Genomic DNA, 21,422 nt, shown 5'->3' on the forward strand with positions numbered 1-21,422 from the left:
GGCCTACTTCATATAGGGAATCATTAAAAGGCTTATATAATTTACTCATGAAAGTGGCCACTTTCTCATTACTTTCATATATTGTTTTAGTAAGTATCCAAAACATACAAGTTTCATTTATATCATTTTTCAAGGGATCATATATCTGTTTTCACTCTTGTATGCTTTTCATACAAGTTTCACACAAGACAGATACAAACTTTATAAGATTTATATATATATATATTCTCCATATGGGTAGTAAGATGGGAAAAACAGCTCTTAATAACTGCCAGACAGATGAATAATAAAAAAAACATATTCTTCTGCTTGGTATGCTACATATTTGTTGTATAAGACAAAGTAATCAGTTACAAGCACTATTAGTGTTACTTTTCTGTAGCACTAAAAATTGTTAATCAAAATTGATTTACAATGTACACATAACATAAACGTAGCATCGCTGTTCACTTTGGGCCACATGCTCTTTATATATCATTTGTGAGAGAAAACACATTCAGAGATGCATGGGAATGTGCACATAATAGCACAGTTCATTTTGACATCAAAAACGAAACATAATATATATAATTTGTAAGGTTGAAGCGCTATAAAAAGAACTCCCAACAGCTCTAAAGATGATGATAGTGATCGTTTCTTCCAGATTGATTAGCATACCCTAGGAGGAGTTGGGGAACAGACCCATATACATGTCATTATTGTAAAAATACATCTGACAGTTTATGCATTGCTTTAAAATATTTTCACGTCTTAATCTAGCTACATAATGCTTAGTTGTAGGATAGCAATTTATAGAGCAATATGCATCTACTCCCATTGCACAGATCAGTGAAATATAGTTATTTTACATGCTGACAAAGTCCAAGAACTGAACTTTGTTCAATGTAACCCATATGGAAAAGATATATATAAATCTTATAAAGTTTTTATCTGTCTTGTATGAAACTTGTATGAAAAGCATACAAGAGTGAAAACACATATAAGATCCCTTGAAAAATTATATAATGAAACTTGTATGTTTTGTATATTTACTAAAAAATAATATGAAAGTAATGAGAAAGTGGCCACTTTCATGAGCAAATCATGTAAGCCTTATATGATTTATATATGATTTACTCATGAAAGTGGCCACTTTCATGAGTAAATCATATATGTTTTTACTATTTCTTTTCCATATAGGAATCCTACCCTCCCACTAACATAACCACCGTCCCCCTGCCAGTCCGCTTCTGGACACATGCCGTGATTCTGATTGACTTCTGATGGACATTATTCTTTTTATGATGGTAACAATAACTTCAATGCTATCTTAATGATAGTGATCATAATGCTGGGAACTCAATCTCCCAATAGTGTGTTGATAGCCGTGCAACAACCTCAGCAGGGAGTGAGTGAGCAGACTTCAAAGGTGCGATTTGCCTCACAGTGGAGTCTAGGGCACTGCGGCCCACGTGGGCAGCTGTCATTTTCTTGGTGAACTTCTCTGTTTTGATCCTGCAGTTCAATTGCTGTTCTCTGGCCAGGTGCTTGAGGAGAAAAATTGTGTAAAGGTCTTATGTGATTTCTTAAAAATTGATTTATATATATATTTTCCCTATATAACAACACCATAGTCTTTTCAGCACCACCATTAGGGTTCTCGTAGCCATGTGCTTAACTGCCACTTTGGATTGGAGAAAGAAGAAAAATGAAACACAACTTATCTTGACATTGATATTGATCAATTTGCCAGTAGACGCTGCTACTGTGCTCAGCTGTAAATTGAACCCTAACACTCATCCACTCACCCCTCTCTCCTTGGAATGCTTCCTGCAATGCCCCAATAATTTTTATGCAAAAGATGGCCTTTTCTGCCACGAGAAGAATACAATGAATAGATTGATTAGTCAATACCATAATGGGGATAGGGTAATGAGCCTGTCAGTCATAGAGTCAGAGCAAGAGAATATGCCTAGACAGCAGAATTACTTTGTTAGTAGTGTAGACATGGGCAGGGTGGTAAAAATTGGATTTTAGGCTGATTTACAGACCGCTGAAACAGAAAGTGTTCTGGGACAAAAAACTTCTAAGGAATAGAGCAGAGTCACATGTTGTGCTCGAGAGTGTATAAATGTCTAGTTGAGTATTTATTCCTGATATCCATCCAAAAATAATACTCTGCACATCAAAGCCTGACACTTTTGTATTTGTTTCTAGTGAAATTAAGACATTTTTAATCCTCCCATGAAAACAAAGGCTTCCCACTGACAGGATTGAGCAGTTGCATCATTATTTAATGGCAATAAACTGACAAGCAAAAGACATAATCACTTAATTTGAATGCTACTTAGATTTTCTGTTCTATTATTTGTGGGGTGTGAACTAAACCAGTGGGCTGTGATATTAAATTTGTGGTGAAGAAATCGAATAAACTATACATTTAAAGTGAATGAAATATTTTGAAAATAAACAAGGAAAAAAAAGCAGAACTTAGAGTCGATTTATACATGAATGCTCCATTTGTTTACAATATTCAAGCCTTTCTTTCTCTACTTTTTCCAGTCGTTCTGCTTAATTCTTCGCTTCATTTCAGCTTTTAGTTTCAATTCTGCTCTTTTGCAGGCGGGTATGACGATTTTTAAGCCCGCCAACTTCTTTGCCATTAAATTCATAATCATAATACATTCTTTTATTAATTGTTTTTAAACATGTGTGTGACTGATATAAATGCTGTCTGCACTGCACAGTCATTTACAGTGAGAAGATGTGCACTATAAACCTAAAAGAAGAGGAACCATCTTCCCACTATCCCATTTGTTTTGCTTTTGGGCACGGAGAGCAAATTCTCTTGTATCTGAAGCTGAAGCAATTTGTTTTATTTGACTTCTTGCCCCATAAAGTGTCAACGTTGGTTCCCTTAACCCAGGGGAGGTTTGCTGCAGAAAACAAATGGGTGTTGTAACAGCCCTTACCAGCAGTTGAGTTTTGGGGTGTGATCTATGTATTTATCTAGGAACATTTGCTCTGTTTATCTATAACTGGGAGGATAACAAGCAGGTTTCTTCCTGTGTGCCTCCGTGCTTGACCTTACACACTTTGATTGATCTCATGTCCCTAGAGGACTATGGGGAATCGGTAGCCACTTGAAATATTCACCAGGCTGCAATAAAGGTTGTAAAATTCAGAACAGATAAAGGTGGTGGTGTTAGTATGTTCTAGTACTGGTGTGTATGTTTGTACACTGCTGAGAGGATTGTGTGTGTGTAAGTATGAAGAAGTAAATGTTCAGCCAACTATTGATTTTGGAAAAGGCTCTCACTGAGATGATGAGGAGGTGTGTCTTGTGAAGTGGCCATTATGTGAAATCAGTTGCTGTTGGCTGATTTTTGCATGCTCTATATTCATTGCTTCCAGCTCTCCAAAACAGCTTAGGCTGCATCTCCTTAGGATGCAAACAATTGCATCCAGATTCACCGGTTTAAAGAACACTCAGCTGCTTCAACGTGCTTGAAAGTGCATCCACGGCTGTAATCGCTCCATTTCTGGGAAGACTTGAGTTGTCTTGTTTTGTTCTTAACACCCTGAGATTGAAGCTGAAAGCCAAAATCCAGTAAACAGTGTCAAAATAAATAAATAAAATGCATCATTGTGAAACAGATACTTCACCATGGGAGGGATATTGATACGTGTGACTTAAACCCTGCTAAGCGTTATAAAATTCAAAGAGTTTAGAGTCATTTTCCCATCTACAATATTTCAGACATATTTTGAATATGACATGAATGACGAGTGCAGAATGGTATGACTTTTAGGAATTGAATAATAATGTGAGAAACTCAATTAAGTAATCCTATTTAATGAATTAATTTTTCCCCCCAAACTGACTTCCTCAACACTGACATTTGAACACTAACAGATAAGGATTCAAACAGCCTGTGTCCTGGATGTTGACATTTGACATGACGTTTCCTCTAATTCCTGAGCAGCTACATAATAATTACTGCAGTTATACAACCTGTCCTCGGGCTTGGAGGCTTGACCTTTCTGCAAATAACATGTTCATTTCCCTTAATGTGAAAACAGGGAATGTCATTTCCTATTGTGCGCTCCAAACGCAACAACTAAGATGTCATCTCGCATCAATTGCATGCGTCAGCTGTGAACTTATGATATTGTGGGGGAGTTTTTATATGTGCATAACAAACACATGGGGTCCATAACAACTTATTTTTTAAATTCAGGGTTTTTTTTATTTATTTATGTACTTTCTTGCAACTTTTTCACCAGGAACCACAAGGGAGATAAACAGAAATCCCTTTGAGGAGATCTTCACACACACTTTCAAAACCGCAACCACATATAAGCACTGGAAGGAAACATGCATATTTAGTTGTTTATAGCTGAGTAACCACACAGCAGGCATGTAGGTAAGATGTATGACAACCTAGTTAAAGCATTCAAGCTGAAAAATCAGCTACACTGAGAAGAAAAATAAGTGTATGTTATGGTCCAGCATTAGATTGGTAAGAAAATATTTTTCTTTTATCTTTATTAGACAAGGGATTTTTGTTTGTTTGTTTGTTTTTGTCCCACAAGGGACAGGAATTAACCTGTCTTGTGGGACAGGTTAATTGGATAATCCAAATTGCCACTAGGTGTGAATGTGTGAGTGAATGTGAGTGCGAATGGTTGTCTGTCCCTGTGTGTTGGCCCTGCGACAGACTGGCGACCTGTCCAGGGTGTACCCCGCCTCTCGCCCTATGACAGCTGGGATAGGCTCCAGCGCCCCCCGCGACCCTGAAAAGGAGAAGCGGAATGGATGGATGTTTCTTTTTGTTTTGGGGAATATTTTGATCAGTTCAATTAACTATGATCAATAATCGATTGCAACTTGCTGACCTTTGCAAATGTAGTTTTGGCACTGTTGACTATGTTTTTATACTTTTCCTGGCTGAAGGAGCCTCGGTACACAGAGGAGAGGAAGCTGTGTACACTACAGTGCGTGCCTTGTTTTCACTTTGTACATATTTACTTCTCGATTTGAGGTTTAAAATTGGCTGTTGTCACAACATATTGCTTCGATTTACCAAGCGATAAAGAAGAAAGTAAAATAAACATGTTATTGCCTCTGAAGTCCTTGCGAAATGTGTACTCCTCTGAATATATTAAAGGATTAGAGATTGTATGTAACATGATTATAAACAAAGCAGCTGAAGTGTGATCAAAGTGAGGGAGAGTAAACACACGCACGCAAAGCAAACACACTCATACTTACAGATACATACACAGGAGACGAAAAAGTGAGGGATAAACAGAAATTATGAGACGGATTAAGAGATTACTCCAAAGAAAGATTTTTTTTTCCTTCCATAAACGAAAACAGAACATTAGCAACAGACTTTGCAAATGAAGAAATATTAAATACGGAAAAACATGTTTGCACATTGGAGGTTTCGCCCGTGATTTCACGCTGTGAGACCTCTTCTTACTAAATATCCATGGGCTAGTTACAGATTTGTTTTCCCTTTTTTTTGTAATGTTTAGAAAATCTATTTGGGGCGCTGACTAAAACATGAATAAAAACAAAATGTAAGACGAGGATTTATAGTTTTTATCAGGTAATTTAACTGAAATGCTGAATAGAAAATTCAATATTACTGTGACAGCATGCATAAACACAGTCACACATATGCAAATGGCCACTTTGTTAGGTACACATTGGTTAAACCAGTGGTTCCCAAACTTTTTTCGCTGGGCCCCCCTTTGTTTTACAGAAAAATGTTCGCGCCCCCCCCCGCGCACGCGCGCACACACACACGCACGCACCAACACGTCCTCCAACCACACACACCCATATTTTGCTCCATTGCGGTTTATTTCACACCTCAAACATTTAGTAAACAATTAAGCAAATACAAGTAATCTGCAGGTAGTAAGAAAATAAACTACTAACTCTTTTACGCTATGTCCACACCTACACGGGTATTTTTGAAAACGCAGCTGTTTCGTACACACGTAAACGGCGTTTCGAATCACCGAAAACGGTGGCTTAGAATGAAGTTGGTTTGGAAACATATTCAGCTATGCTTCATCTCCTGCTTTGCGTTTCTGTAGGCGCCCCGTGCTAGCAGTGTCCAAGCGTTGGTTTTTTTTTGTTGTTGTTGTTTTTTTTCCCTTTTCATGCCGCGCCCCCCCCTGCAATGGCTCTGGGGGGGCGGGCCCCACTCTTTGGGAAGGTCTGGGTTAAACCCCTTTTTGCCTTTGGAAATCCCTAATCGGTGGTGGCATACCTTCAGCTATGAGTTTCTGTTCAAGAAACCAGTTTGAAATGATCTGGGCTTTTGAGCATGGCACATTATGTAATGTGATCATAAAGAGATGGACCTAGTCAGCCACAATTCTCAGGTAGGCTGTAGCGTGCCAAGAAAATACACCCCGCACTGTTACACTACTAGTAGCAGCCTGAGCATTTGCTAAAATGTAGAATGGATCCATGCTTTCATTGTAGATTGATGTCAACTTTGATCGACTGTATCTGCAAAAAGAAAACATAACACTGAGAAGATTTTGACATTCTGCTCCTTTGCTGCAAATGCTGATGGAACATATATATAAAAGGCAGTCTTACATTGTTTTACTGAAGTGAGCAAGGCATTTTCTCAAGAATGCATCATCTGGATGGCAGCAATTATATTTCATATGCTGAACACAAACTTGAATATGTCATTTAGCTCAAATGCGGAATGTATGCTGATAAAAACCTGACAGTTAATGTCCTCTTAATCACAGAGAATGTATTATTTCTTTTCTTTGCAAACTCAAGTTTGAGCAACATCAGTGTTTAATGACAAGGTTTTTCAGTAGTGTTACTTAACTCATTGATATAGTAATTATTTGTATTAGTTATATGGGCCTTTTTTTGACAAAGGTTTCATTTATTCTCTGATGTACTACATACATACAAAGGTAAGCTCTAAAACATTGTGTTGCAAAAAAAGCCCGAAGTATATATGAAGCTTCATATGTGCCTTTTTTTTTTTGCCTGAATTCTGAGCTGCTGATGATGGATGAGATCATTTTTATCCACTAGTTCATGACTGTGTACTGGTCAGTGGTATCTCAGCAGGATCTTTAGGATACTTATTTCTGTGAGCAATTGAGCAGCGACACTTAACATCCTCACTTCAGTTTTATGTTTTTCTTGTTTTGTTCGTTTTCGGGTGGCTCAGATACACTCTGGACAGGCCTCATTAGTACTAGAAGGTATATAGAGGTTTTCCCATTCAGATTTGTCTTTTTCAGGGAAGACCTTGCATATTTCTGCAAGATAACAGTAAACTGCATACTGTATCTGTTACAGCACCATGGCTTTGTAGTGGAAGAGTCTTAATATTTAACTGACCTACCTGCAGTCTAGACCTTTCAATAAATGAAAACATTTGGAGAACCATGAAATAAAAATGATACAAATGACAAAGAAGACCCAGGACTACAGAGCAGCTAGAATCCTATATCAGACAAGAAAGGAGAAACATTCCTCTTCCTAAAGTCCACCAGCTGGTCTCCCAAGTTCCAAGATAACTCACTCGCAAATGGAGAAAAATGTAAGGAAGACAGGAAAGGAGAGAAAGAAAAGAGTTTATGAGCATGAACAGCCTGTTTAACCCTTTAAAGCCGGTCAGAGCAGGCACGCTCCGTTTTGCGTAACTATTTTTAAATCCCGGTAGCTCTGCAACCGCGTAAGCTAGCGCAATAAGTTTTTTTGCATATGAAACCAGAGGAGTTGTACTTACATCTTATGCCATCAGCTTGTCCTCGGTCACGGTTTCCTTCCACATATAGCTTTGCAAAAACTGCATAAAAAGCGCTTGCAGCAACAAAAACATAATATTCCAGAAACACGCTTTGCCGATCCAATCAGCTGTTCATAACACTTCCTACGTCCATCAGCACGAACTATCGCATGTCCGCCATGACCTGCCCGAAACCGGAAGTGACGTAATTTTGCAGAAATGTAGTTTTTTTTACCATCAGGGCCTTATGAGCCTTTATTGGTGTTTTTAAAAGTTATGTTTGACTTTATGACTTTCTGTGTCGTTTCTGGGATGCTTAGGACTCATATTGCACTGCTGGAAATAGTTTATTTTGATGCATATGCTGCTTTTTTGCAAATTTGCATTATAATATTTATTTTTGTTTTTCCTGCAGTATATAAAAATTGGTGTATCTGAAAAATAAAACTATGAAGACACTCAAAATAAATTTCCTGTGGTGGGAAACTATTTTGTGCAACTTTTTTGTATTTACAGTTTTGAGGGATAAGCCTCTTAAATTTCTCTAACTAGAAATATATGTTAAAAAACAAAAACGATTTTAAATTTTTTTGTAGTTTATTGCACTTTTTTGCAATTTATGTAATTACTATGCACTTAATGCAGACATATTATTAAAAACTGGGCTATAATGGTTGTATTGATGTATAGCAACTTGAAATGCTCCCAAAAATGGCTCCACAGCATGTAAAAATATAATATAAGCTCTGGCGGACTTGGTTCTATGGTAGGTCTTAAAGGGTTAATGTCACAGCAAAGCATCTCAATCTGATTTCATGGTAAACAGACTGGTTCTTTTCTTCTTTACCTGTGCACTCAAACCAGTATATATACAGCATGCTTCATTCACACCCATTCATACACAAACTTTTTTCTATGCTTGCTGTAAGTGCTTTCGATCTACAGCTACACACATTCACACATTTACTCCAGTTATCTGGGTTTGATATAAACATTTGTTTGATGATCTGAAACATTTATTCTGAAATGAGACATGATAGTAGGGCTGGGCCATATCATACCTTTCACGGTAATACCGGTATAATGTTGGGCAACGATAAGAAAATGAAATATCGCGATAGAATATGGGTAAAACACAACAAAGCACTATTTTTGGTAGCGCATGCTAGCGGGCCGTCGTTATTTTTTGGAAAATACGGCACACTTAAAATCAATCCTTTGATTTTTCTGAAAATCAACAGTGCCCATTATAATCCCGTGTGCCTTATGTATGAATTCTGGTTGTTTACTGACCTGGAAACGATTTTATGTACACGGCGCTCGAAAATCTGTCAAACGTTTTAGTACGACTTTGCTAAGCTACGAAGCCGCACCGCTTGATGGATTGTGGGAGCATTACGGCTATCGTAGGCAGGCGCCTCGCGGAGTGATACGTACTGTGCTTCAACATAATATTACCGTATTGTGTGTGTATAACCTCTTTTTAAGTTTTGTGGATATTATACATGGTTATGCTGAGGATATGTCGGCCAATTTCCTCTGGAAATGCCTTTTGGTTAAACTGTCAGCAAGGAATTTGCACTGTTAATTTTTTATATAACTTTAATGCACATAAAAAACAGCTGCTTGTTTAAGTGAAAATACATTGATCTTTGGGGTTTTTTGCACTAATAAATTTGTGTAGTTATATCGTCAGTTATATCGTTATCGCAAATTTTCAAATGTATATCGTGATAAATATTTTTGGGCATATCGCCCTGCTCTACATGATAGTGCATGTAAGATCTGCTTGTATCATGTTGAATTATTTGGCAAAATCCACTGAAAGCAATGAAATTTAGAGCACAAGCAACAAAAGACAGCTGATCACAGCCTGTAACCAAAATCTACTTGCACAACAAACAGAAATGAATGAAACTTATTTCTGAGCGATTCTTTTCCCCACACTTCACTATTACAGATCATCCTGGGTTTCGTAAACATGCCGAATCCAACTTTAACCCCTGATTTTATTCGTTTTCCTGTTTGGATGTGGAGACAAAACCGGGAGACACATAGATCAATGCAGCGCCTGTCATTATTACTGTAGTGAGGAAAGAACTGCGGATGTCAGTCTACAATACTATAATCACCCATGTCCACAAACTGTGATAGTGACTGAAAGACTAAGATACAATACAATAGAAATGGGCTCTCTCTAAAGGGTGTCTGTGGTCACTCATAGATACACGGTCTGGAGTTTATTCAATTGAGATAGCCTTATTGTGAAGCCACTGCCTCATCTCCATTGAAAACAAACTATTATGGTGGTTTGGGCAATTTAGGTGTCTTCGTTGCCTCCTAGATGAGTTTCTTTTTGAATTTCCAACATCAGAATATCCATTATAAAGACCATGACATGCTGAAAAGATTTTGTCTCCTGGTTAGCTTAAAAAAAAAAACCTCCATAATATCTCCAAAATAAGAATATTGAACTTTTACCCTGATATCCCAGACGGATAAGTGCTAGATATAGATGGATTGTAACGTACTAATACTTACATTACAGTACATTTAACCTGAACTTGAAGTTTAAAGTTATTCATTTCCACACTGGCTTGTTAGACATATTTTTTTACATATTCACTTTGTTCTGTTAAATTTTGTGTTTGAGTGGCAGTCAATCCCAACAGACAAACCTAAGTGAAATCTTTCTTTTTAATTTTATTTTATTCATCTATTTTACTTCTCCCCCCCTCCCCTTGCAGTCTATTGGATGTTAATCCCAACAGCTTATTCTACAATCTCAACATGCTGGTTCTACATCAGGGATAAAATGTAAGATGTTAATCCCATATAATTCTGGAGTCCCAGAAACTATTTGAAACCATATTCCATGAACATGAATAACAGGATGTGATAACATGGACTCGTTATATTTCACACTGTTTCTAACTACTGTTAAACGGCATAAATTTATACATACACATTTTTTATTTATATAAAGTGTCCAATAAGATAATGCCCTGACTGTTTGACAGCAGGTTGCGATCATCTTTTGGGGATTTACATCCGAAGGCAAAACAGTAATGTAGTGCTTAATACTGTCGGCTCGTGTCGAAGGTTCTGCGTTTGAACCTGCAGTTTAGCTGGGGCCTTATTGTTAGTAGTTTGCATGTTCTCCTTGTGCCTTACTTTATAGATCCCTTCACCACCAAAGTCTCTAGTTAAAGAGTTTTTGCTAGCTAGAGAGTTTTTGAGTCTAGCGTTTTTCATGCTAGCTCTTCAAAAAAAACATACAGACCACTGTATATTCATAACTTTCACAGCAAAAGTTATTTCCTGTTACTTTAATGTTTATTTATCTCTGTGGGAGTCACTTTAAAGTTTTTGGAACAGAATTATTTATAGTTTGATTACTTTTAGAACATATCGCTGCTGATCATTAAATTACACCCCAGTTTCATCATAAACTTAAACCACAGAAAGAAAAATGTACAGCATTGTGTTAGTTTGACCACATAAAACAACTTCTTATTCCAGTATTTGCTGGGTTATCCACACTGGGATCATCAGAGTTAAAGGACAATCAGCCAAACTCACCAAACTATTTAATTTCTCTTGAGTTTTGCTAAAAGTTTGAGCACTTTAATGTATCCATATACATCCCATATGGGTGTTTAAGGAAGGTACAGTATCTCTTACAGTTTCATTATTTTCCGAATCTGTTTTGCTGTATTTCCTTAATGAATTAGACCTTACTAACAACCCTCACCTCTTGATACTCTCAGCTGCTTTGATATTGCATTTCCTGTTAGACCACATTCTACACATTCACTGACATTTTATCCCAGGAGATGAGTTTCGTTTAAAGAAACAAACTCACGCATGCTGTTTTGAGTATGGAAAGCTTCATTTGCGGTGCTCTCTCAAAGCTCTCTCATCCAGTTCTCTCTTTTCTCTTGTTGCGTTTTGCTTTCTCGAGTAAGTCATTTTGTATCTCAGGCACCCTGAGCCTCATTCCCAAGGTGTATATTTCAGTTCTTACATACTTACAGTATTTGATCTGCTCTCTCAGGTTGTTCTTTTCATATATCCTTTCTACTTTCTCTCCTCCATTCCAGACGGGAGCTATCTTAGTATTGTTTGAAAGTTTAGCTTAAGCAGCCAGTCTTTAGCTTCAGCCAATTTAAAATTGTCAACATCTTTTAATCTTGCTATTCATCTCTTTGTGTTCAAACTCTCTGTGCAAGGCACCTTTGATATTAGTTGGTTGTTTTGTAAAAGGTTCTTCCATATTTTCAATTTCACTGTTATATTTCTTCCTCAGATATCTGTGCATCTGAGCTATGAGGTAGTCTTCTATCTTCTCCTCTCTTTTTATAGTATGGAGCACAGTAACAATGCAGTAATCTGTACTCTACTAGATACTCCTGTTAAGGGAGACGTATTTCTATTAATATATTTAAATGTTCTCTATCTTGTGCAGGTCAAAAATGCAATGAATTCTGTTAGACAGGAAGGTAGGAATGCCATAAAAATAACCAAACACATAAGTGTGCATTTCTGAAATGCATGGTTTGAAATGGTTGGAGTCTTTTCTGTAAAAATGTATTTTAAACACCGTAACGGATTCCACAGGATAGCGCTTTTCATGGCGTAGTGTGACAATTTGTAAGGACTCAGTGCCAAGTGAACCTAAGGTCACAAGGCATTCATTAAATTGCTTTGAACTCTAAACACTCCTGAGCCATGAAACATCTTTTCATAAAAAGAGCAAAGAAACTTGTCATACTAGTTCTCTGAGATAGTCAACCGCTTGGTGTTATGGCAGCTCATCCACTTGCTTACTTTTGTGTCTGCATTGGCTAGAAGCAGCTCTCAAAGGCAGCACTGGTCTGTTGTTGCATGTAGAGGGTCCTAGTATAGCCTGCTTGGTGCTAAGGACAGAGTCAGAGCAGCGCGTTGACAGACACCAGTGCTCTTTACCATGCAAGGCCCATGTGCACTGACAGCTGTCAGCTACCTTGGCCATCATCTGTCTTTCACTGAGATGCACCTCTGTATATGCATGAACACACACACTAACATAATATTTCCTTTGCACACATGCGTGCACACATGTGTAAGTAGAAACACACACAGAGCCTGAGAGGAGAAAGCTGGCCCAGAGTCTTAGACCAGTCTACCTCTCTCTCAGTTTCTCTTTATCCCTCCCTCTCTCTTTCTACCAGCCAAAGCTAAGGATACTGAGCGCCAGCCACCCGTGAGATGAACGATTTAGTAATTGTGCAGCTGGCAGCCCAGGCACTGGGGCTTTTGCAGTAGTAGTGGACACTGTGGCATGTATGGACAAAAAGACTACTCCTGTGGGGAGAAAAGAGAGAAAGAGAGGCAGAAAGGCAAAGACAGATAGAAGCAGAAAGATGGAAATTTTAATGGAACACGGTTAGTTCTTGAAAAAGAAATTTAGGGAAAACTAATGGCTGTGAGGACAGCGAGAAAGACAAGAGAGTGGGTGCAGGCTCATCTTGGTATGTGGGTGGAAGCTTTTTAGTTTTGAAGAGTAGCAACAGTATTGGCATGGGAGAAAGGGAGCAAGGGAGGAGGGGCAGTGATTTGAATAGGAAAGGGAGGGAGCGAGGGATGGGGGTGGAAAAGCAGCAATTAGTGTAATTAGAAGACCAGCTTTAGCAAGGCACTGACAATATGTCACCTCTCATTATAAGCCATAAGCAAACACAGCAGCCTAATTCAAAGCAGCACCCATTCTCTAGACAGTTCCCTGTGTCAATGCAGATTTTGTTCTCCCCAGTCACGCTCGACTGCATATCATTGACTTGCCAATACAACATGGGGTTTTGGATCCAGAATATAGAGTCCAGTCTGGGAGAGAGAGACCCAAACAATAGCAAGGTCCAACTAGCATGCTGCTGGAGTATGGGATGTTTGGCAGCCAAACAGACAGGACTCGAATCCTTGTTAGGCTACAGTGAGATTGATTAATTCAGATGGATGAAATGTGTTAGTTGTTTGTGCAGAGGTGGTTTGAATAGCGGATTATGTGTTGATTTGGATTTAATGTTTGGGCAATTATGACATGAGAGCCATTGTGCTTTAAAGCTGTGGACACATTTCACTGAACAGTTTTATCGACTTGTGTAAAAACAGTGTAGGATTGCACTTTGGACAGGATGTTATTTCATGTTAGAACAAGTACGCATATGGCTACATGATGAGTTTGTATTTGGACTTAATAAAAAAAATCAATATGCCAGCTAAGCTAAGCTAAGCAAAAAATGCACAGTGCAATGCGTTTTATTATATCATACATGCTCATCATTTTTTCCCATTTCTGATAATTTAACAACTTCCAGTGCCCGCTTTTCTGTCGTCGAAAGGCAACTGCTATTTGTTCTAGTTTGTCTCGTAGCAAACAGCCCATTAAAACTTTACCATTGTAACGTAAACAATTTACAGAAACAGACATGTTTTCTGTTGTGCCTCTGCTTCTTTTTTTCAGCCCTCTGTGACATGACACAGGGCTGCTGAGCCAAGTGACTGTGACAAATTGGGATTGGAAATGACAAAATAGGCTATTTAATAAGCATGGCAGAGGGGATTGGACTCTGGTGTTGGGTTCACTCGAATAAGCAGACTGTCTGAACTCCTCCTGGGCCCAGCTTTGATGGCAGCTTTCATCCATCTGATGGGGAGATTCTGGCAATGGAAGTTGGAGCCCTCTATGCCTGCTATCTACAGAGTCTGTGTGTATTAGACTGTGCATGCTCGTGTGTGTGCATGTATGTGTGTGCATAGGAATGGTTTTGTGTAAATGCAAAACCAGCGCACACATCAATCTGATGCACAGATATACTGCGGCGAGTGAGGGGGCCCAAAGGGAATAAATGTGGCCATGTGTTAACCTCAGGCTATTAACTTCCAAATATAAACTCCTTCCGTCAGATTGTAATCACTTGTGCTGTTTTTGTCACCATGGCCCCTGAAATGAGAAGCTGTTATTAGAGAGAGATGCAGCGATATTCTCTAATGATACTAGGTTCAACTGACTTGTCGGATTTTGTTAGTGTGTGGGTGAAGACAGAAATATTTGCCTGCATATATGTTTAAAAAATAACCGATGACTAATAAAACACAATGTCCACGTGTTCAATAAACAGTGATCATTTAGGAAACTATTATGGGAACGTGCATTTTAAGGCAATGCAGAACGGACAAAAACAGGAAGACATCAAGAAAAGGTATAACGACAAAACAAAGTGTGAGTTGAAGCCAAAAGAAAAGACAACAAAACAAGTTACAAAGAGAAAAAAGTGTTAGCAGGCAGCAATGTCAGTGTGTTACAGAAACAGACAAAAAGGCAAAGTAAAGAAAAGAGGGCTTTGATATATTAAAAAAGCAGTTAAGGAAAAGTGAGGAAGGGAACAAATGATAGGATGGGTTAGAAAGTTTATTGTGGTGTACAAGCTGGAATACATTAACAAAATAAAATACCAAGGTTTGCATATTATTGCTATGCACATTTGTGTGAAAAGTGTGCTTGCTTTGTGCTTATGCATATGTGTCTGGGCGAGTGAGTGTCTATGTCTTTGCCTGCATTTAGGTTTTGTTATACAAGCTTCCCAGAAGGAAAGAAAAAGGGGGGAAAAGAGGCCAGCAGGGCAGGAGAACACTGCATTTTTGACCAGTTACATCTAGAGATGGCACGATACCACTTTTTTATGTCCGATACCGATACCGATATCATAAATTTGGATATCTGCCGATACCGATATGAATCCGATATAGTGTTTTTTAATCAATAAAACGTTTTTTTTTAATATCTTGCTGCATTTTGTATAAGTTTATACTCAAGTTTAAATAAATAACAACACTAAAGCTATTCTGTTATACCTGTATGTAAAAAATACACTGCGCCCAAAATATTTCATAGTTCAGCAACACTGATCAATCTAATAAACGTAAACCTGCTCCATCCTCCCTATTCTGGTATTTTAAAGAGTACTTAGCAGAAATATCAAGCAACCTAACTAATAGGGTTGCAAACTCCCAGCAAAAAAAAAAATAGGGAACCACCCCCCACCCTCCACCTCATGATGCTTAATCGATGTAATCAAATTAAATTTGATGCAGGGGGAAAATGCACAGAAAGAATTTTTTTTTTCAAGAATAATTAAATAGATTCAACATCTTTCTTCAACAGAATTGCAGACTGCACAGATGGTACCTTCCCAAAGGAAAAAGTACTATAGCTTACTAGGGTATATTAGACTTAACAGTTACTATATACAGTAATGGACTTCTATGTATTTCACATCAGATTAAAACTTTGGGTGTAAGAGTCAGATAATTATTTATTAAAAGCTAGACATTTTAAATGAGAACAAGAAAGAAAAGTATGTCTTTGTGCCCCCTTTTCCCTGTTCATGCCCTATCGGTCCCCCTGGCTAAACTTTGCTAGATCCGCCCCTGCACAGTTACCAGCCGTCAGCTACGTAGAAAACGATCCTGGTGTAGAAAGTAATATTAAATAAATTCTAACAACAGCTTATCAAGCTTAAACGTGCTGCTGTTGTTCAGCCGCTGGTTTCCTCTTTCTGGTGCAAAGTGGGCCAAAAACAAAGAAGAGAGACAGACTCGGGACAGAAAAGCCGATCAGCTGATCATTAAGCAGTTTCACGATAGAAGTAGCAGCAGGAGAGAGAGAGAGAGAGAGAGAGGCAGTCGCTCCATATATCTGTTGTTAAGCTCAACGCTGGAATGCTTTACAAACATTCAGAGATGAACTTACACACTTGCTTTACTTCTCTCTGGGAAAACTTCCTCGGAGATGAAATGCTGGTTTGCTAGCAAGGCTACAAATACACACAGCGGCTCTATCACGTGATGCACACTGCTGCAACGTGCTACGGTTATGAGCCGAGTTACTCCGTGTAGCAAGTTTTGTGAGGTGCTTTTTTGATATTTAATGGATCGGATTACATTTTTTATTTCTCGCCGATATCCGATCCAGTAATTTGGGTCAGTATCGGACCGATACCGATACGTAATATCGGATCGGTCTATCTCTAGTTACATCACACACCAATGCCTGTAAAAACATGAATCATAAATTAATGCATGACATTTTTCACTTATGTGCAAGTTCGGTTGTAGGGAGAACTTTGGTTCACTTCTTCAGATTTCTGCATTTTTTAATATGTAGTTCAAGGCTATCATTTTAGACTTGACTTGACTGAATTCTTGGACAATTCCTGGTCTGCTGTTAGTGACTGTTGTGTTTGCGTAAGGTGCAGCTGTAGTGTTTACCACAACCACCACTTCAAGGTTTATCACAATCTTAAACTTGTGGGTCAGCATCAGTTGCTAATTATCCCCCAAACCCCCACAAAAAACTGGCAAGAGTCACAGTAGTGTTAAATTATTATAACAGAAATCTGGTCAATGGGTACAGTGCAAAAACCTTGAACCACCCTTCATTTCTTTATATCTTGCTTGCAAGGAGCCAGACCGTCTTGTAAATGTTTAAGTGCTTTCACATTTTCTCTTTCATCATTGAGTATTTTGTCATTCATTTTCAGTCGAGGAATGATTTATTATTATTATTACTTTTTATTTAATTCAATAGTTTTTGACTAGCAACATCTCAATGAGTTCAGGTTGTGTCGTACAATAAAAAATATTGGATTTCAAACCCTGTAGATTTATACAAACTCTACTTTTGCCTTATATATAGTATTTTTATGTATGTTTCAATACATCTCTAAACCTACCTAACCCATCCCTACAAATAAGGGATGGCTCAAGATTTTTGCACTGTACAGCAGATGATAAGGGAAAGGGTGAGAAAAGAAATATTAACGGGGGAACATGTAGAGAAAAATAATTGAACCCAATGCAAAACTGACAATTTTGGAATTACAGAGACTTTTAAATCAGGTGTTACAATAAAAAAAAAAAAAGAAATAATCACCAACATTTGTGCAATATCGCTTTTTTCAAGATATTTTTTTAAAGGTATGGTCATTTAAAGAGAAAATGTGAAAAGGTTCACTGGGATCCTAAACATGAAAAACCTGTACAATATCAGGGACAGCGCTCTGATAAGCTACAGTATAATATACTTTAGTCTATTTTCCTGCTGTATTTTAACAGATATGGAGGGCAACAACATGTATTTGTATGACACCTTTTTTTTTTTTTTTAAAGCAAAAGCAGTTCTTAGTACTTTAAATATACAAAGAAAGACATTAAGGCCTCCAAACACTGACTGTTTCTTTATAAATCTGTGTCAGTAACACGGGAGATCTTAATGATGTCGGTTGGGCTTCTACTCATCTATCCTGTCAGTACATTAGGGTGTCTGATGAGAGGTTGTCAGCTACCTGCTTTGCTAGCTTTTGTTGTAGCTATGGAGTCTGTGTTTGCAGTAATTGTCACTGCCTTAAAATGATCAAGCTCAATCTGCCTCATACTGAAGGCACTGACAAATGGTACAAATCTCTGCAGTGAATGATTCATCTTTTCAAACCCAAGTTAAAAGGAAAAAAAGAAGCTGCCAGTATTTTTCGTTCAGTGGTTCACAGCACTCATATATGCACTCCACACAACTCTCTGAAGTGGCGTCTAATCTGATTGGTCAGGGGAGGCATGATAGAGAGAAGAGAGGGCTAATGGCAGAATAGAGAGGCAAAGATAACAAGCTTATCACAGTGTGAGGAAAAAAAAAACTGGGCAAAACTTGTTTTGAAGACAATGTCAAACAAAACGCTGACCAGTTTGCTGGCTTGTCAGTGTCATTTTCTCACACACATTTCAACAGGTGAGCTTTATCAGTTGTCATTAATTAATTAATACATGGGTAATTTAGATCTCTTTGATTTTAGGATTTTTGGCTTTCTTAAATGTTTCGTTCCATTCAGATTTTATTAAGGACACCAGTCACTGGCAGAACAACAACAAATGTAATACAAAATAAAAAATAAAAAATTAAGGAGATAAAAGAAGTGTAACTGTTTCCATAACGCTATGTGGTTACTTGGAAATGCTGTGTTTAACCTCACCCAGTCATGGTCACCATATAACCTATTACACCTAAATACAATCAACAGCCGATTAGGTGTGTTAAGCAGCTGTGACCTTCAAAATATCCAGTGTAATGTGATAAAATGAGTAATAAACCCGTATGTAAACAAAGAAAATGTCCATACATCTATAAAAGATGACAACAAACAAGAATAGGATAGCAATTAAAACACAATGACCATAGAAACATGGGCACCGTCAGATGGAATCCACTCTAAGTATATATTGTGCGCCAATTACGTCCTCGGTAGTCATTTAATATATATTAGTTTCCGGCAAACTACTAAGTGGCGGTTTACGCCACAACATAATTGCCGGGTAAATCTCCTACATAATTATAAAGAACAAAATACATTACGTTATGTAACACTATGACAGTGACATCATTGCTCACAACAAGAAGGCTTGATAAGCACTCTAATAATAGTAACAACAGCACTAGTAATATTCATGTTTATTTTCCTTTGAAAAGGGCAATAGGCCACTGATTTAAGACGGCATGGCCATGCTGTGTCCCAGAACAAATGCATATCAACACACACGCAGATATAGATGTATTGTGCCCTTTCATGTCTGTGAATGGCCACATCTGTGTGTGAGAGAGTGTCAGAGACAGAGAGGCCTGTCTGCTGGTCATTGGCACCATGCCTATCAGTTTGCAGTGATCAGTCTTGCCTGGCTGTCGTCTGCTCGCTGCCAGCTGTCAAAGGGCTTGCTCTGGGCATGCCCACTGATGAGAGGCTGCAGCCATGCTCTAGAATCAATCCAGGACTCTAATAGGTCACGAATGGCTGCACAGTGCTTGCCAATAGCTTTGGACTAGAGAATGAGTAGAGGAGGGAAGAGGAAGAGATAGGGCGAAGAGAAATGAACAGGGAAGGATAGGTACTTCAAACATATATTTTTTTTAATCATTAATCATTATTTTTTTTCAACAAGGTTTACTGCCCACTGTTACAAAACAAAGGGGTGGTAATTGACATGCCACTAATTTGCCTCTGCCAGCTAAGGCTTGTGACTCCTTTGTAGTGATGGCCAAGTTTTAGTGAAATCAGAACACACTAACATAAATCTCTCTCTGTGTGTTTTTCTCCACAGCTCATTACAGTTACCCACTTTTAGACCCAAGTATAAGTAAATGTGTACACACTTAATGGAATTCCCTAAGTGGACAGGCAGAACAGAAGGAGACGGATTTTCATGGAGGAGTGTCCATTTTATTTTTTTGGATGCCAAGCAGTTGGTGCTCAGCAAATGTTTCAGTTTGCAAAGCGACTTCTGGGCCATTGGTGCACACAGGAAATATTTGATACAAATGCTCTCTAATTAATCAAATTCAAACCGCCTGTCCTACTGTTAAATCATCTACTGTAAGGGAACAGGGAGAGCAGATAGGCAAAAAGAAATTAATTCTATCTTCCCAATGTTGTTTGCCTTTGAGGCAAAGAGGAATAAACAGTGTGTTTTTATTACTTTGAAGTTATCACTCCACAGCTGTAAAATATCTAATTGGAAACTTGAAAAGAAATATATTTGATAAATTTAAGTCAAGTGAAAGACTTAAGAAGAGTTGTCCCTCCCTTTTGCTCTCTCTCTCACTCTAAATACACACACACACACACACACACACACACACACACACACACACACACACACACAAAGTAATAAAAGGCATACATTTCCTTTCATCACAAAATATATTTATGATAAACATTTAAACTTATTATAGGTGAATCCTAGACGATGCTCTGAATCCTACAGCAGTAATGGCAAAGACATAATTTCTTGAAGAAGTTGTTAATTTAATAATGTCATGTTTCTCATTTTAAGTACCTTTTGACAAAAGCCATATTTAGGTTTAATTCTTAGCAGTTTTATTATTATATAAGTTACTTGAAAAAAGTAATCAGTAATTAATTACTGATTAAAGTCTCTTTTTAAAACTTGTTTTGTTAGTTTTAATCTTTTAACTTTATGCATGAAGCAAAATTTTAATTATATGCACCATTCTCTGACTGGAAGAAATTAGTTTAACATTTAAACCTATTTTCTGCACATTCCAGCACATAATAAATATATATATATATATATATATATATATATAAAATTGTGTTTACACTCACTCTTTCAGATGCAACTAAAACACAGCAGAAAATAAATAAAGTCAAAGACTAGCGGTCCTTTTGCTCTATTTTCACCTGTAAAGCAGGAGTAGAGTAGGCGGAGGTTTATCCTGGTGCAGGTGTGCAGCGGTCAGTGGAAGGATACCGCAGTTTCTCTGTGAGTTTCCCATTACGTCGTAGCTACTCGGTGCTTGTTTGGAAGTTTAGGGTTTTTTTTCGCTGTAAAAAGAAGTTTTCTTCCCACGCACAACGGACACTAATGTTTTTGTCACTTTTTATGGAATCAAACTCAAAGTAAGGTCAGTACTTCCACACTTTAAACGCTGCACGCTCATACTCTCTCTGCACTCGATATATGATCCATTGTTGATCTGCACACAGCTGTTGTCACGAACGTCGCACTCGCTTACGTCACTGTCATGAGACATTCTCGCAAAAAAAT

General features: G+C 37.9%; 1 protein-coding gene and 1 long non-coding RNA gene across 8 annotated transcripts in view; both read left to right on the plus strand.

Moving 5' to 3' along the window:
* cdh22 (cadherin 22) overlaps window positions 1-21,422 on the plus strand; it is a 187,866-nt gene that overhangs the window by 72,832 nt on the left and 93,612 nt on the right. The window lies entirely within an intron of this gene.
* LOC146517923 (uncharacterized) lies at window positions 1,172-19,706 on the plus strand. Its single transcript, XR_014874187.1, has 2 exons — window positions 1,172-7,637; window positions 8,552-19,706. It is a non-coding gene; the product is annotated as an uncharacterized LOC146517923 (long non-coding RNA).

This window comes from Neolamprologus multifasciatus, chromosome 5 (assembly GCF_963576455.1).
Source record: "Neolamprologus multifasciatus chromosome 5, fNeoMul1.2, whole genome shotgun sequence".
In the NCBI taxonomy this organism is placed as follows: Eukaryota; Metazoa; Chordata; class Actinopteri; order Cichliformes; family Cichlidae; genus Neolamprologus; species Neolamprologus multifasciatus.